Here is a 17,438-nt window from a genome sequence, read left to right on the forward strand (position 1 = left end):
TGGGCCAACTTCTATTCTCAGGCCATGGTAAGGAGCTAGATCAAAAGTGGAGCAGCCAGGACTCAAACTGGTGTCCACATGGGATGCCAGCACTGCAGGCAGGGATTTTACCCACTAAGCCACAAAACTGGCCCCTCATCATTACTTTTTTTTTAAGAATTATTTTTTATTTATTTGAAAGAGTTACAGAGAGAGGTAGAGACAGAGAGAGAGGTCTTCCATCCACTGGTCACTCCTTAGATGGCCGCAATGACTGAACCTACCCCGATCCGAAGCCAGGATCCAGGAGCTTCTTCCAGGTCTCCAACACAGGTGCAGGGCCCAATGACTTGAGCCATCTTCCACTGTTTTCCCAGGTCATAGCAGAGAACTAGATCGGAAAAGGAGCTGCCGCAATTAGAACCGGCATCCGTATGGGATGTCGGCACTTCTGGCCAGGGCTTTAACCTGCTGCGCCACAGCACTGACCCCTCATCATACTTTTTAATAGAGTAGATGCTATAAAATTCAGGTTCTTTTTTTATTTTGAAATATGATCTGACTTTATTATGTCATCCCAAAAGAATGTGTTGAAAACCTAATTCTCAAGGCAATAGTTTCTGTCCTTAAGACTGGATTAGCATTAGTTTTTATTAGATTATTTGTTTTTATTGACACAATAATTGTACATATTTATGAGGTACAATGTAATCTTTTGATACATGCATACACTTTATCAAATTAGTATAATTAGCATCCATAACTTCATATATTCAAGATTTCTTTGTTCTGTGAACATTCAAAAGTTTTTTTCTAGCTATTTAGAAATATATAATATGTATAGACAAGGTCATAGTCAGAGTGGAAGTTCTCACCTCCCTCCAGAGAAAGGTACCTCCTTCTTTGATGACCTTTTCTTTCCACTGGGATCTCACTCACAGAAATCTTTCATTTAGGACATTTTTTTTTTTGTCAAAGTGTCTTGGCTTTCCATGCCTGAAATACTCTCATGGGCTTTTCAGCCAGATCCGCATGCCTTAAGGGCTGATTCTGAGGCCAGAGTGCTGTTTAGGACATCTGCCATTCTATGGGTCTGCTGTGTATCTCACTTCCCATGTTGGATCGTTCTCTCCCTTTTTGATTCTATCAGTTAGTATTTGCAGACACTAGTCTTGTTTATGTGATCCCTTTGGTTCTTAGTCCTATCATTATGATCAATTGTGAACAGAAATTGATCACTGGGACTAGTGAGATGGCATTGGTACATGCCACCTTGATGAGATTGAATTGGAATCCCCTGGTATGTTTCTAACTACCGTTTGAGGTAAGTCAGCTTGAGCATGTCCCAAATTGCACATCTCTTCCCTCTCTTATTCCCACTCTTATATTTAACAGCGATCACTTTTCAGTTAAATTTCAACACTTAAGAATAATTGTGTATTGATTACAGTATTCAACCAAAAGTATTAAGTAGAACAAATGACCTTGTCTAAATATGATCAGAGTCGGTGAACTCAAAAGGCTTCCATAGCCTTGGCAACTCATCACAAGAGCCTAGGGTGATTACTGATGCCATAAACAAGAGTGTCAAATTGTTAAGTCAACAACAGGAGTCACTGTGCACTTACTCCTCATGTAGGATCTCTGTCCTTAGTGTGCTGTACATTGTGATTTAATGCTATAACTAGTACTCAAACAGTATTGTTCACTTTGTGTTTCTATGTGGGTGAAAACTGTTAAAATCTTTACTTAATATATACTAAACTGATCTTTTGTATGTAAAGAGAATTGAAAATGAACCTTGATGTGAATGGAAAGGGAGAGGGAGTGGGAAAGGGGAGGGTTGTGTGTTTGAGGGAAGTTGTGGGGGAGGGAGCCATTGTAATCCATAAGCTGTACTTTGGAAATTTATATTAATTAAATAAAAGTTTAAAAAAGAAATATACAATATGTTATCATTAATATTGTTACCCTACTGTGCAGTAGAAAACCAGAAGGATTATTTTTACAACAATGAAAAAAATTTTAATTCAATAAGAGTAAACCATTTTGAGATTTAATTTATATATTTCTTTATTTTTAATCACTTTTGTCTTGAGAAACTTAATTTACTTTGAAGAAGAACCCAAGAATGATACCTCTTTTGCGAGCACTTAGACATGACTATAACTTATGAGACATAAGTATATCTTCCAATTAATACGCTAAAACGAAGTAAATCTTTGGGAACATGTTTTATTATTAACTCTCATAATCCAACTCTTTGAGGACAGAGGTCCTGCATGGGAATTTAGTGCACAATGACTCCTGCTGTTAATTTAAGAATTAACACTCTTATGTATGATATCAGTGATCACCGAAGGCTCTTGACATGAGCTTCCTAGGCTATGGAAACTTTCTGAATCCACAAACATTGTCACAATTTAGACAAAGCCATAAGCAAAGGGGAAGTTCTCTCCTCCCTTCAGAGGAAAGGGCATTCTTCTTTGATGATCGCTTCTTTTTTTTTTAAAGGTTTATTTGTTTATTTGAAAGTCAGAGTTGCACATAGAGAGGAGAGGCAGAGAGACAGAGACAGAAAGAGAGAGAGAGAGAGAGAGAGAGAGAGAGGCCTTCCAACTGATGGTTCACTCCCCAGTTGGCTGCAATGGCCGGAGCTGTGCTGATTGGAAGTGGAGCATCCGGGTCTCGAACCAGAGCCCATATGGGATGCCAGTGCTTCTAGCCAGGGTGTTAACCCGCTGAGCCACAATGCCGGCCCCTACCACTTGTTTTTTTTTAAGATTTCTTTATTTATTTGAAAGTCAGAATTACACAGAAAGAGAAGGAGAGTCAGAGAGAGAGAGAGGTCTTCCATTCACTGGTCCACTAATTAGCCACAACAATGACTGGAGCTGTGCCAATCCAAGGCCAGGAGCCAGGAGTTTCTTCCTGGTCTCCCATGCAGGTGCAAGGGCCCAAGGACTTGGGCCACCCTCTACTGCCTTCTCAGGCCATAGCAGAGAGCTGTATAGGAAATGGAGCAGCCGGGACTCAAACCAGCACCCATATGGGATGCCAGTGCTGCAGGTGGTGGCTTAACCCACTATGCCACAGTGCCAGCCCCACTTCAATCATTCTTAACTCTTCTTCCTTATTTACTGCACACCTAATCTGCTCACAAATTCTCTTAACTGTGTACTCCAAATATATCCAGAATCTGAACATTTCTTATCACCTACACTGTTAGAAAAACATAATGTGCCAGAGAACTGCAGAAAGTGTTCTATCTGGGCTCCTTGATTCCCATCCTTGTCTCCCTTGCAATAAAGTAGCCATCGGGAGCCTTTTAAAATATAATTGTCTCAATACACTCTTCAAAACCCTCCTATGTCTTTCCTTCCCCCTCAGAGTTAAATCAAATCTCTACAATTAGGACTCGTGTGTGCTGGTTCTCCTGGTAGCTCTCTGACCTCTGGTCCCACCACCCTCCCAGTTGCTTCATGGGTTCCAGCCCCACCAACCTCCTTGCTGCTCTTCAAACCCACTGATCATGCTCCCAATTCAGCCTGTCTGAATCTTCCTCTCAATACCCACAAGGCTCCTTCCCTTGTTTTTTGCAGGTCTCAAATGTTACCTTACCCAAGTTGTTTTCTGAGCTCTTTACAGTAAATAATATTCACCAACACTCCCAATATGCCTTTCCTGACTTAGTTTTTGTTGCTATGCTTGTATTTCCACTTGACATAATACCAAGACATTTGCTTACTATGCATTTTCTGACTTCTCCTAATGAATATGTAAATGCCCTGATGGTAGAGATCTTGTCCTAAAACAGTTTCTGGCATATAACAAGTGTTCAATTAAAGTTTACTTGTTTAATGAAAGAAGTAAATATAAACCAGGACAAAAAGTAAGGTAGACTAGGAACTGGTGGTGTGGCACAGGGGGTTAAGCCACCATTTATGAAGATGGTGTCCCATATCTCAGCACAGATTTGAGTCCTGGCTGCTCCATTTTCTTTTTTTTTTAACTTTTATTTAATGAATATAAATTTCCAAAGTACGATTTATGGATTACAATGGCTTCCCCCACATACCGTCCCTCCCATCCACAACCCTCCCCTTTCCCACTCCCTCTCCCCTTCCATTCACATCAAGATTCATTTTCGATTATCTTAATATACAGAAGATCAGCTTAGTATACATTAAGTAAGGATTTCAACAGTTTGCTCCCACACAGAAACATAAAGTGAAAAATAATAGATGATTTTTTTAAATGATGATGAAATCAGATCAGACCTATTGTCATGTTTAATCCCAGTGAGAGTCAAGTTGGGAGTTGATAATTTCTTATTTTTCTTTTTTTTTTTTTACAGAGGATCAGTTTAGTATACATTAAGTAAAGATTTCAACAGTTTGCACACCCATAGAAACACAAAGTGAAATATATTGTTTGAGTACTCGTTATAGCATTAAATCTCAATGCACAGCACATTAAGGACAGAGATCCTACATGAGGAGTAAGTTCACAGTGACTCCTGTTGTTGACTTTACCAATTGACACTCCTGTCTATGGCATCAGTAATCTCCCTATGCTCCAGTCATGAGTTTCCAAGGCTATGGAAGCCCTCTGAGTTCTCCGACTCTTACCTTGTTTAGACAAGGTCATAGTCAAAGTGGAGGTTCTCTCCTCCCTTCAGAGAAAGGTACCTCCTTCTTTGAAGACCTGTTCTTTCCACTGGGATCTCATTCACAGAGATCTTTTGCCAGAGTGTCTTGGGTTTCCATGCCTGAAATACTCTCATGGGCTTTTCAGCCAGATCCGAATGCCTTTAGGGCTGATTCTGAGGCCAGAGTGCTATTTAGGACATCTCTGGCTGCTCCATTTTCAATCCAGCTTTTTTGCTAATGTACCTGAGAAGGCAGCAGATGATAGCCAAAGTACCTGTGCCATTTAAACACATGTGAGAGACCAGGATGGAGTTTCTGGCTCCTGGCTTCAGCTAGGTCCTAATGAGGTTATATGTTGTGAACATTTGGGGAGTGATTCAGGGAATGGAAGATCTCTATCATCTATCTATCTATCTATCTATCTATCTATCTATCTATCTATCTTCTCCCTCTCTTTTCTCTCTCTCTTGTTCTGTCTTTCAAATACATACATATATACATAAAGCTTTTAAAAAGTAAGTAGGCGATGGCATTGTGGCACAGCATCAGTCCGTGCCCTGACTGTCCCACTTCCAGTCCAGCTCCCTGCTATTGACCTAGAAAAACACTGGAAGATGGCCCAAGTGTTTGGGCCACCCACATGGGAGACCTGGATGAAGCTCCTGGCTCCTGCTTTCAGTCTGGTTCAGCTCTGGCCAATGAGGCCTTGGGAAGTGAACCAGCTGATGGAAGACCTCCCTATCTGTTTGTCTCTCTGTAACTCTTCCAAATAAATAAATAAATATTTTTTTAAAAGTAATCTAAATAAATATATCTAAGTTTACAACAAAATTATACCTAGGGTGATTGTTGAGAATTTTCCTGGGGTGGAGTGGGGTGGGGTGGGCATTTGGCTCTGGAGTTAAGTCACTGCTTAGTACATTCACATCCCATATTAGGGTGCCTGTCTTGAGACCACTCTGTTCTGACCCAGCTTCCTACAAATGCACATCTCTGGAGGCAGTAGATGATGACTCAAGTACTTGGATCCCTGCCACCCACATAGGAGACTCAGGCTGGGTTCCCAGATCCTGGCTTATGCCTAGCCCAGCCCTGCTTTTTGCAGACATTTGGGACATGATCCAGAACATGGAAGATCTCTCTCTTTCAAATAAAATGTAAATAAATAAACAAAATTAAAATTAGAAAATTCAAAATAATTTCATGAGAATTATTTTATGGGGGGTGGCAGGTTTAAATAGAATGAGAAAATGAACGTGACTAATTGCATCCTGTGGTAAGTCCCAGAGAGGGGCTCCTATCTAATAGCACAGGTGATCTAATAGCAGTTTTTCATTTCATTCTATTCAGTATTTATCCAGCGTATCCTGAATTGCCAGGAGAAAGGTAGTAAAGTTGGATGAAGAAAGAACATATTCAGGATCAAGGATACTTGTTTTATTAGACCAAACTCCTCTGATTGTGCTAACTATCCTGCCTCCCCACAGATGTGATTCAGCCCTCAGGGTTATTTCTGGATATCTCTCCTCCAAATTGTTGGATACTTGTGTGTAAAGAAGATAAACCAGCCCTGAGAAAAGAGAAATTTCCTCCGGAAGCCTACAGCTTAATCAGTGAGAGAAGTAGCAATAGGAAAAAATCTATTTCACAGATTAAAATCAGAAGTAAGGAGAATTTTCTGCTAAGAGAGGGGAACAGGAGACTGACCATCAAGATAAAGTACACAAAAACAATCATCAGTCTGTGAACTACTCTTTTACACACAGTAAATCAAAACTGGTGCACACATTGAAAAATCTAGGCATCTGCATATGAATCCCCCTAGAACAACTAGAAAGCACAATTTTAAAGTTCACATTTACTGAACACTTGCTGTTTCATATTCTTCCATAGCCTTTTGTGCATCTTAATTCATTTAATTCTCATCATACCCTTATCACAAAGGTATCATTATAATTTTTGAGAAACAGAGAGGTTAAATAACTCACCTAAAGTCACATAATTGGAAAGTTAGGGTCTGGAGGTGAGGTGCAGCTGGTTAATCTGCCACCTGCGAGAGCAGCACCGCATATAGAGTACAGGTTCAAGTCCTGGCTGCTCCACCAGTGTATGTACGTATTCTTTTATCCCTAGCAGTGGAAATACTGATGTTCAATCTCTTGAGGAACTTAAGCTGTTTCTCAATCACTACACTCTCTGGTACCTGACTCAGGATATTTTGCACAACATGGGAAGTTACAACTGCCTCTAAAAATGATTTGGGAGTTACTATTGCCTCTGGCATTCTAGAAGCTGTGTTTCTCTTGCCTAGAAGTTTGACATTCTGTTCTTTCAAAATAAAATGGAACTTGGCTAATTAGAAGCTTGAAATGAACAAATATTACTAAAACAATGATATGTGCCAGTGCTATTATAAGATCTATGAGGGCAGCAGGCAGCTTGCCCCGCGGTTAAGATACCCACATTCCACATTGGATGCCTCGGTTTGATTCCCAGCTCTGGCCCCTGACTCCAGTTTCCACCCACATGGGAGATCTGGGTTACATTCCCAGCTCCTGACTTTACTCCTGGTCCAGCCCTGCCTGGGATTTGGGACATTTGAGGAATGAACCAGCGGATAGTCTCTCTCTCTCTCTCTCTCTCTCTCTCTCTCTTACAACTAAACTTTTAAGAAAAACTAAAATTTAATATAGGGAATTATTATAGATTCAGGAAAAAAGGTATATTTCTTCAATATATCTTCCTTTAACAGGCACTAACTAAGCACCTATCAAAAATGTCACTCACCAGTGTTAAACGACAGTAATTCAAGCATGAGTTAAAACTTTTAAAAATACTATCCACATGGGAGTTATTATCATTCAAAGAAGACAAATACATGGAATGTGAATTGTTATAGACTGCTAAAAAAATGTTTCAGTGTTCTAGACTCTATAACAGAAGCAAGAGAAAAAGCACTTGACAGAAAATATGAAGGGGTTAATTGGTGAAATATGGGAGAATAAAGTGTTACAGGCAAGTGGGACAGCCTGTGTCTATGGCTTGCCAGAGGAAAGAACCATGCAAGTATGAGGATGCTAAAGAGAAAGCTCAGAGAGCAGAGTATGCTGGGAATAGGGGACTGAGCTGCTAAGCTAGGCTGACCTTTATATACCAAATTAAGAAACTCGCTTATTGATAATGAATAAGATGAAGGCAAAATAGCTAAAAATCAGGAGGGGCTCAGGTTGGTATTTGTACACCAATGATCATTTGAATGCTATTCATCACAGCCAATAGACTGAAACAATCTGAGTGCTTGTTAGTAGATGAATGCATCAAAAAGTGTAGTCTATCCATACAATTAAATGTCATTACCGTATAGAGTAATGAAGTTACAAAACTTGCTGGACACTCTGGCCTCAGGATCACCCCTCAGGGCATTCGGATCTGGCTAAAAAGCCCATGAGAGAATTTCAGGCATGGAAAGCCAAGACACTCTGGCAAAAAAAATGACCTAAATGAAAGAACTCTGAGTGAGATCCCAGTGCAAAGAAGGGGCCATCAAAGAAGAAGGTACCTTTCTCTGAAGGGAGGAGAGAACTTCCACTTTGAATATGGCCTTGTCTAAGTAAGGTCAGAGTTTGCAAACTCAAGAGACTTTCATAGCCTTGGCAGATTATGAAAAGAGCCTTGGTGATCCCTGACATCATAAGTAAGAGTGTCAATTGTTAAATCAACAATGGGAGTCACTGTGCACCTGCTCCCCATGTAGGACCTCTGTCCTTAATGTGTTGTACTATGTGAAATAACTGTAAAGCTAGTATTCAAACAGTACTTTATACTTTGTGTTTCTGTGTGGCTGCAAACTGTTGAAATCTTTACTCAGTATAGAGTTGATCTTCTGTATATAAAGATAATTAAAAATGAATCAATGAAAAATGGAATGGGAGTGGGAGTGTGGTGGGATGGTTTGTGGTTGGGAGGGGGAGTAGGGGGGGAAGAACTACTATAATCCAAAAACTGGAGAAGAGCGGCAAGATGGCAGAATAGGTAGGGAGCGCACAGATAGTCCGGGAAGAGACAGTTTAATAAAAGTGGAGATATTGCAGATTCAAGGAAGAGTAGGGGGAGAAACAGCAGAGGAAACTGTCAGACAACATAAACTTTAACACAAAAACTATTAAGAGAGACAAAGAGGGGCACTATATAATGATTAAGGGATAAATTCAACAGGAAGATATAACAATTATCAATGTATATGCACCTAACTACAGGGCACCAGTTTATCTAAAAGATTTGTTAACAGACTTAAAGGGAGACTTAGACCCCAATACAATAGTACTGGGGGACTTCAATACTTCACTCTCAAAAATAGACAGATCAACAGGACAGAAGATCAACAAGGAGACAGTAGATTTAAACAACACTATAGCCCAAATGGATCTAACAGGTATCTACAGAACTTTTCATCCTACACATAAAGAAATTGCATTCTTCTCAGCAGTACATGGAACCTTCTCTAGGATTGACCACATACTAGGCCATAAAGCAAGTCTCAGCAAATTCAAAAGAATTAGAATCATACCATGCAGCTTCTCAGAACACAGGGGAATGAAGGTGGAAATTAGCAATGCAGGAATCCCTAGAGCATATGTAAACACATGGAGATTGAACAACATGCTCCTGAATGAACATTGGGTCATAGAAGAAATCAAAAGAGAAATCAAAAACTTTCTGGAAGTAAATGAGGATAACAGCACAACACACCAAAACTTATGGGATACAGCAAAAGCAGTGTTAAGAGGAAAGTTCATATCAATAGGTGCCTACATCAAGAAATTGGAAAGGCACCAAACAGATGAGCTTTCAATGCATCTCAAGGATCTAGAAAACCTACAGCAAACCAGACCCAAATCTAGTAGGAGAAGAGAAATAATTAAAATCAGAGAAGAAATCAACAGGATTGCATCAAGAAAAACATTACAAAAAATCAGCCAAATGAGGAGCTGGTTTTTTGAAAAAATAAGCAAAATTGACACCCCATTGGCCCAACTAACTAAAAAAAGAAGAGAAAAGACCCAAATCAATAAAATCAGAGATGAAAAAGGAAACATAACAACAGACACCACAGAAATAAAAAGAATCATCAGAAATTACTACAAGGACTTGTATGCCAGCAAACAAGAAAATCTATCAGAAATGGATAGATTCCTGGACACATGCAACCTACCTAAATTGAACCAGGAAGACATCGAAAACCTAAACAGACCCATAACTGAGACAGAAATTGAAACAGTAATAAAGGCCCTCCCAACAAAGAAAAGCCCAGGACCAGATGGATTCACTGCTGAATTCTACCAGACATTTAAAGAAGAACTGACTCCAATACTTCTCAAACTATTCAGAACAATCGAAAAAGAGGGAGTCCTCCCAAATTCTTTCTATGAAGCCAGCATCACCTTAATTCCTAAGCCGGAAAAAGATGCAGCATTGAAAGAGAATTACAGACCAATATCCCTGATGAACATAGATGCAAAAATCCTCAATAAAATTCTGGCCGATAGAATGCAACAACACATCAGAAATATCATCCACCCAGACCAAGTGGGATTTATCCCTGGTATGCAGGGATGGTTCAATGTGTGCAAAACAATCAATGTGAAACACCACATTAACAGACTGCAGAAGAAAAACCATATGATTATCTCAATAGATGCCGAGAAAGCATTTGATAAAATACAACACCCGTTCATGATGAAAACTCTAAGCAAACTGGGTATGGAAGGAACATTCCTCAATACAATCAATGTTGAAATCTTTACTTAATATATGCTAAACTGATCTTCTGTATATAAAGAGAATTGAAAATGAATCTTGGTGTGAATGGAATGGGAGAGGGAGCGGGAGATGGGAGAGGTGCGAGTGGGAGGGAAATTATGGGGTGGGAGGAAGCCATTGTAATCCATAAACTGTACTTTGGAAATTTATATTTACTAAATAAAAAATGTGAAAAATAAAAAAATTGTACTTATAAAATTTATATTTATTCATTAAAAGCTTTCTATTAAAAAAAAGGAAACTTGCTTGAACAGGAACGAACTTCAGAAGCATTATCCTAAGTGGAAGAAGTCAGAAAAGGCAGATGACATATGGTTTTACTAACACAAACCATCTAGAACAAATTCAGAGACAGAAAGTTGATTAAAAGTTCCCATGGACATATGCAATGAGGAGGTATTGCTTGATAGTTACAGTTTCTGTTTGGGGCAATGAAAAAGTTTTGTAAATATAGAGGTTGATGGCTGCACAATATTAATGTATTTAATGCCTTGGAATTACACACCAAAAATGGTGAAAACGGCAAATGTTAAGTTAAATATGTATTTTATCACAATAAAATATTTTTTAAAAAAAGATTAAGAGCAACCATTAACAGATTTAAAATAGGTTCTATAGTGGTATAGAGCATGATATGATCAAACTTGGGTTTTGAAAAGATCACCTTAATTACAATGCAGAAGAAAGACTGCATGAGTATAGCCACAATTAGACTAGTTAGATTGCAGTGATGGTAGACAGAGTAGAATTATTTGAGATAAACAAATTTTGGATTGGTGACTAAGGAAAAAAGGTAGAGATGATAAAGAATGTCCATCCAAATATAGACTACTGGCACAAATCCAAGTTTGAGTAGGACGAAGTTTGAGTTGTATGATATCAATGGAGTGATATTAAGGTAGGTAATTTGTCATATGGGTCCAGAGCTCTAGGAAAAGATATAGACTAGATAAATAAAACAAAGATTCAAATCTTTCTTTTAGCAAACCATGATATCATGGAGGCCACAAGACTAGACTGTGTAGACAGATTCAAAAAAATACAAGATGATATGTGACCAAATGCTAAAATGTTAGTATCAATAACAATTTTTTAGAAACTGTGGGGGTTGGCACTGTGGTGAAGTAGGTTAATCCTCCACCTGCAGTGCCGGCATCACATATGGGTGCCTGGTTCTAGTCCCGGCTGTTCCTCTTCCAATCCAGCTCTCTGCTGTGGCCTGGGAAGGCAGTGGAGGATGGCTCTAGTCCTTGGGCCCCTGCACCTGGGTGCGAGACCCAGGGAAAGCACCTGGCTCCTACCTCCAAAGCTTGAATTCACAAAAAATAAATTGAAAAGAAACTGTGGATAAGAGTGAAATTAACATTTTGAGATTCAATGATTTTTTAATAGCTCTTGTATCTACTGTTAAGGAAGAGTGGTTTTTTTTTTTCTTCCTGCTGTCTGTTGAACTGTTTACTTAGTGTAGGATTAATCTGATGAGTATAAAGTAAACTGAAAGTATATAATTGTAAAAATTAAAAGAAGGAATAGGAGAGGAAGGAGGAGGGCGGGTGGGAATACTGGCAGGAGGCAGGGTAGGATGAGAAATATCAGTATGTTCCTAAATCTGTATATATATGAGAAATACATGAAATTTGTACACCTCAAATATAATTTTAAAAAAAGAAACTGTGCAGATATAGAAAAGGGAGACCCAAGTGCAATCCAGAATTACTAGGACACATGACTTGAAGGATTGGGATTAAAGGTGGCCTGGGAAAATAGGCAAGATTTGATTTGTCAGGAGGAGAGAGGACACAATTATCAATAAGGGGTAGTGGTAGGAAAGCTGTACTAATCAGTAGGAGTCTTTAAAAAGCTCAGCCAAGGTAGAACTAAGGAAATATAAGTGAGACTATGATGGATGGCAAAACAATAGTGTGACATGATCACACAGCACCACTGCTGGGCACAACAGATCACTGACTCAGTCCGCAGAAGGCTGAGTGTGTTTGCCCTTCACCACAGTGCCTCTGAAACAGTCCGGCCTCCTAGCAGGGCTCCAACTTTCCTGCTGAACAGCTATTCTGAGAGCCAACCACCATGCCCAACTTGGCACTGACAGCCTCACCATTCTGTAGAACACTTGTGCTGTTCTCCATGGGTGGGGCCACCTGGCCTCTGGAAGGAACCCTTAAAGACCTAGGGCCATCAGTGGACCCCACAGAGTTGGCTAATGGAGATGAGCATTGCTCAAAGGGAAGCACACCCTGGGGCTCTGAGCACAGCAGATACCTTTTGAGTACACAGTGATTCATCATCTGGTCCTACTGCTGAGTCGGTGTTCAGTCTACTCTCTGAGATCCCTTGCTTGGAACTTGGCAGAAACTAATGTCTGATGCAGGATACTAGGCTTAGTACTGCTCCTCAAACCTACCCTTTACTATTGATGCTTTTGAGATATGAAAAAACATGAAATCTGCTGAAATTTCAGAAAGTATTAAAAAAAGGCACGAATGCAGGGGAAAGTGTATATGAGAAAGAAAGGAGAGAAAGACGAGAGAGGGAGAGAGGGAAGGAGGTGGGGGGAGAATGAAGGGCGGAAGGAAAGAGGGCAGGAGAGAAGGAAGAAGGAAGGACTATTGTTGATGAGATCATGGAATTGTCATTATGGACATTTTTTGAAACCAATTTGGTGATATAATAAATTAGCCTTATAGTGGCTATGGTCATTCTACTTCAAGGAAATGATCCTAAGGACATAATCCAAAATAGGTTTACACACTGATATTTATTATAAAATCATCTAAAATACTGTCATAAAAACACTATTGGAAAAATCATAAGGTCCAGCAACTAGGGAATGATTAAGTGAATTAAGATATTACTATGTATGATTATGGTAGTCAATATAATATTTTATAAAGGCTTGTTACTTGTATTCACTAAAACAAAAATGTTTATTTTGTAATATGAAGGCACAAAAACAAAAGAAGAAACTGTATGTATAACATAATTTCAACTTTTTTAGAAGAAAGAAAAATTGAACAGTTATTCAAGTAAATAAACAGTAATTATCCCTATGGTTCACAGGTTATAGGTGATTTTTTAACTTTCTAGCTGCACTTTAGAGATTTACTGCAAGCAGTACATAATTATTTTGTATTGTAAACAAACATGTAATTAGATTAGTAAACAAAGCATAAATGGGAGAGCAAATTGGAAATTATAATTGAATAATCTTATTCATAGAAGTCAGAGTTGTGTAGCATTTCTATCCTGTATTGATCACAGACACTGCTTTTCCATTCCTGAAAGCCATCTCCTGTGAGTCCATATTAAGTCAGAGGAAGCATCGTGTTCAGAGGCAATCCCAGGGCAGGTATGTTTTATGTCTGCCATCAGGAAGCAGGCTGGCATAGGTTTAGAAGGGAACTATGTCAAACACTGGTTTCAGCATGGTCCCTGTCCTATCATGGCCACTGTGACAAGGTACAAGGCCAAGTGGGGGCAGCCTCGTCTGACAGCTGGTGCATTGGATTTCGCCCGCTTTGATGAGTGGCTAGCCAGCTTGAAAAGGCAACAGGAAGCAGATGGCCAGCCCAGTTCTCCCTCTGGCTGGCCTGTGAGAGCCATCTGGAGAAAAGGAAATTGGTCTGCCGCCTGGAGAGAAAGGTGCTGGCAATAAATAACTCCAGTCTTCACATTTTGCAAGGTGCAGTACCCAGGGAGGTCCGGAGGAAGATCTTCAGGCATTGATGGGAAAACAATCCCAAGTATCATGGCTCACAAGATACACTTGATACCTTACTGCAGAGGGCAGCTTTCCGCAGCCAGGAGCCCACAGGATTCCACAAGCCTGCTAATCAATGGTTGACTCTCAGTAGAGTGAGTGCCAGCCACGCAGGCATAGAGAATGCAGAAATCCCTTTTTCTCAGAACTGCAGGCAGTGCAACACGCACACTAGGGGATTCCCCCACCTCTTAGCATTTACCTCTCTCTCACAAGGGTGCTCTGGCCATTCTCCATGCCACCGAAATAAGACTTGCTCTGCAAGGAACCATTTACGGCCTCAATCCACTTAATTCATGTATATTCAGATGCTCCTTTTTGCCTTAAATTTCTGGATCCTGCAATGGAGGTTTTAAATTCTAGTTCTTTAGTAGTATGGAAAATCTGTGTTCTGGAAGTTGAAACAAGAATAAAGAGGAATTTAAGTGGGCAAGAGGGGAAAAAGAAGTGACATGAGAAACTGTCTCCTGACTCTGAGGTAATGTGCTGTCTGTGTTCTCTGTGCTTTGCTCAGCTCTGCCGCCCACCGACGGTCTGGATGACCTCTTCGATACCATCACAATTAGGGCGCTCAGCAGCTTCTCAGATGACACCAGGAGATGGTGCTACAGTGACTTTGGGAAAACAGAAAAAGTCACTCTCCAGGCTGACACAGTCCCCTCCAGGATGCATGAAGTGGAGTGTGGGGCAAGCTCCTGGCTCCTGGCTTCGGCCTGGCCCAGCCCTGGTTGTTGTGGTCATCTGGAGAGTGAACCTGTGGATGGAAGATAGCTCTCTCTCTCTCTGTCTCTCCTTCTCTCTCTGAAACTCTGGTTTTCAAAAAAAAATCTTAAAATAAAAAAGAATGTACTAAGGATAGTGAAACAGAAAGATAGGAATCTGGAGGCTCCACCATCCTTGGATTGCCTATTTCTTGATATTTTTTATGTCAGAAAATTTAGATGTGTGTCTTACTTGAGATACTGAAAGCATTTCTTCCACTCATAAATATCCAGGCATAATCCTAAGAGACTAAGGGGCACGGTGTGGTTTTAAAATGATAAAGTTCACAAAATTAGCTTGGAATTGGACAATACATATGTTAAAAAAAATGAAGATGGATAGGCTTTTTGGAAGCAGGTTGATTAGGGTTTATATGTCTTTACATACAAAAGGGTCATGTTTCTATTTTTAAAAAGTTGTATAGAGGGAGAGTGAGTTAGAGAAAGGAGAAATAGGTGGCAAAGAAATCATTAAGAAAACTGCTGTTAGAGTCCAAGTAAATTATGGCAAAGGATTAGGAAGAGTATGTATAGATGTGAACAGTGCAGAAACAGCTCTAAGAAAGAATGAAGAGATTTGTCCAACAAGTAAGGAACATGGAATTCATGATTCCAGCTTAGATGGATAGTGATAGCAATAACTACAACAAGGGTACAGTAGAAGAAATTGGTGAGGAAGTTCCCAGTGCAACTCTGTCATCACTATCTTGAGACCTAAAACAAGTTTGTTAACCCCCATGAGTCTCACCTGTAGAAATGATAAATTAGACTAGATTAACTCAGAAGTCCCTACCACTTTTATTATATATATATATATTTGGGGCAGGTATTTGGCCTAATGGCTAACATATCAGTTAAAATATCCACATTCCACATTAGAGTGCCTAGATTTGGTACCCAGCTCTGGCTTCTAACTCCAGTTTTCTGTTATTGCAGACCCTGGGAGGTAATGGTGAGGACTTAAGTATTTGGGCTCTTGCCATCCACCTGGGGGACCTGAATTGAGTTCTTGGCTCCAGGCTTCACCTGGCCACTGTGGGCATTTGGAAAGTAAACCAGGTTATGGCAGGCATTGGAGAAGTGAACCAGCAGATGGGATCTCTCTCTCCAACTCCCTTTCTCAAATGATTTTTTAAATTCTAATTAACATATTACATCATCATTTCACAAGAAAGTAAAATTTTTCCATGATTTTGTGGTCAATTCAGGGAACTGAAGCTATCAGTTCATGTCCACATCCCAGAATGCAAGTTCTCACACATGACATCTGAGTAACTCTCTTCAGCAGAGTTTTAGTGGGTCCTCTCCATTAAAGCTGCATATTTCTCTTTTGTCATTTTGTTAAAAACAAATGGATTTAAAAAATAAAATAAATGGAGTCACAAAACTCAAAAGACAAAAGACATCATTAGATGGATGATCTCCCTCCCTGTTACTTTTTCAAATAAATAAAAATAAACTTAAAAATAATAATCTGTACTTATTAGAAGGAGGACAGTGAATTAGTGACTCTCACACTGGAAGCTGGAACATGAGAGTTTAAGCCCTGGCTTTATTACTGATTTACTGTAAGACTTTAATTGATATGTTGCATTCTACAGCTTTATTTTCTGTAGCTGAAGAATCTGAGCTTCCTCTCATATTGGCTGTAATGGAGGTGTGTAGGAGTGCAGATAATGCAAAATTTGGCTCAGGACATATTAACTTACTTTTCTTAAGCTGACTTCTTGGGAATTACAGTATTTGAAATCAGAATATAAAGCCATATTGTGGCTGATTTAGGAAAAAATTAGAAATAAGTCACACACACACACACATACAAGGGTATTTCAAAGAATTTTTGGAAAAGAGAAAGATAAATTTATTTTGATACAAAAGGTTTTTTTAAAGATGTATTTAATTATTTGAAAGGCAGAGCTACAGAGAGGCAGAGAGAGAGAAAGAGAGAGAGGTCTTCCATCTGTTGGTTCACTCCCCAGATGGCCACAACAGCTGGAGCAGAGCTGAACCAAAGCCAGGAGCCAGGAGCTTCTTCCGGGTCTCCCACACAGAAGGCCCAGGGATCTGCATAATCCTCCACTGCTTTTCCAGGCCACAGCAGAGAGCTGGATAGGAAGTCGAACAGCCAGGTCTCTAACCAGTGCCCATATGGGATGCTGGCCCTGTAGGTGGCAGCTTTACCCGCTAAGCCACAGCACCAACTCCAAAAAAGTTTTGATGTTCATGCATGATTTTTCATAATATCCTTCTTCCATGACTGTTTTGAAGTCTCCGCAGATAAACATGACAAGGAGTTTTCAATTTCCCTTAAAACAAAGAATAGTTTGTTTTCCAGCTTCTAGACAAGATGCGATCTAGAAAACCTGCTAGGAAGGAAAGAGAATGGACAGATTTACTTTGATTAATGGAAGAAGGATGGAGGAGAAAGACAAAAGAAAGGAAAACAAAGAA

General features: G+C 39.7%; 1 pseudogene; it reads left to right on the forward strand.

Moving 5' to 3' along the window:
• LOC100352430 (CXXC motif containing zinc binding protein-like) overlaps nt 1–17,438 on the forward strand; it is a 63,179-nt pseudogene that overhangs the window by 41,482 nt on the left and 4,259 nt on the right.

The sequence above is a fragment of the Oryctolagus cuniculus genome, chromosome 4 (assembly GCF_051225735.1).
Source record: "Oryctolagus cuniculus isolate XC-2025 breed Fujian yellow rabbit chromosome 4, ASM5122573v1, whole genome shotgun sequence".
Taxonomy (NCBI): Eukaryota; Metazoa; Chordata; class Mammalia; order Lagomorpha; family Leporidae; genus Oryctolagus; species Oryctolagus cuniculus.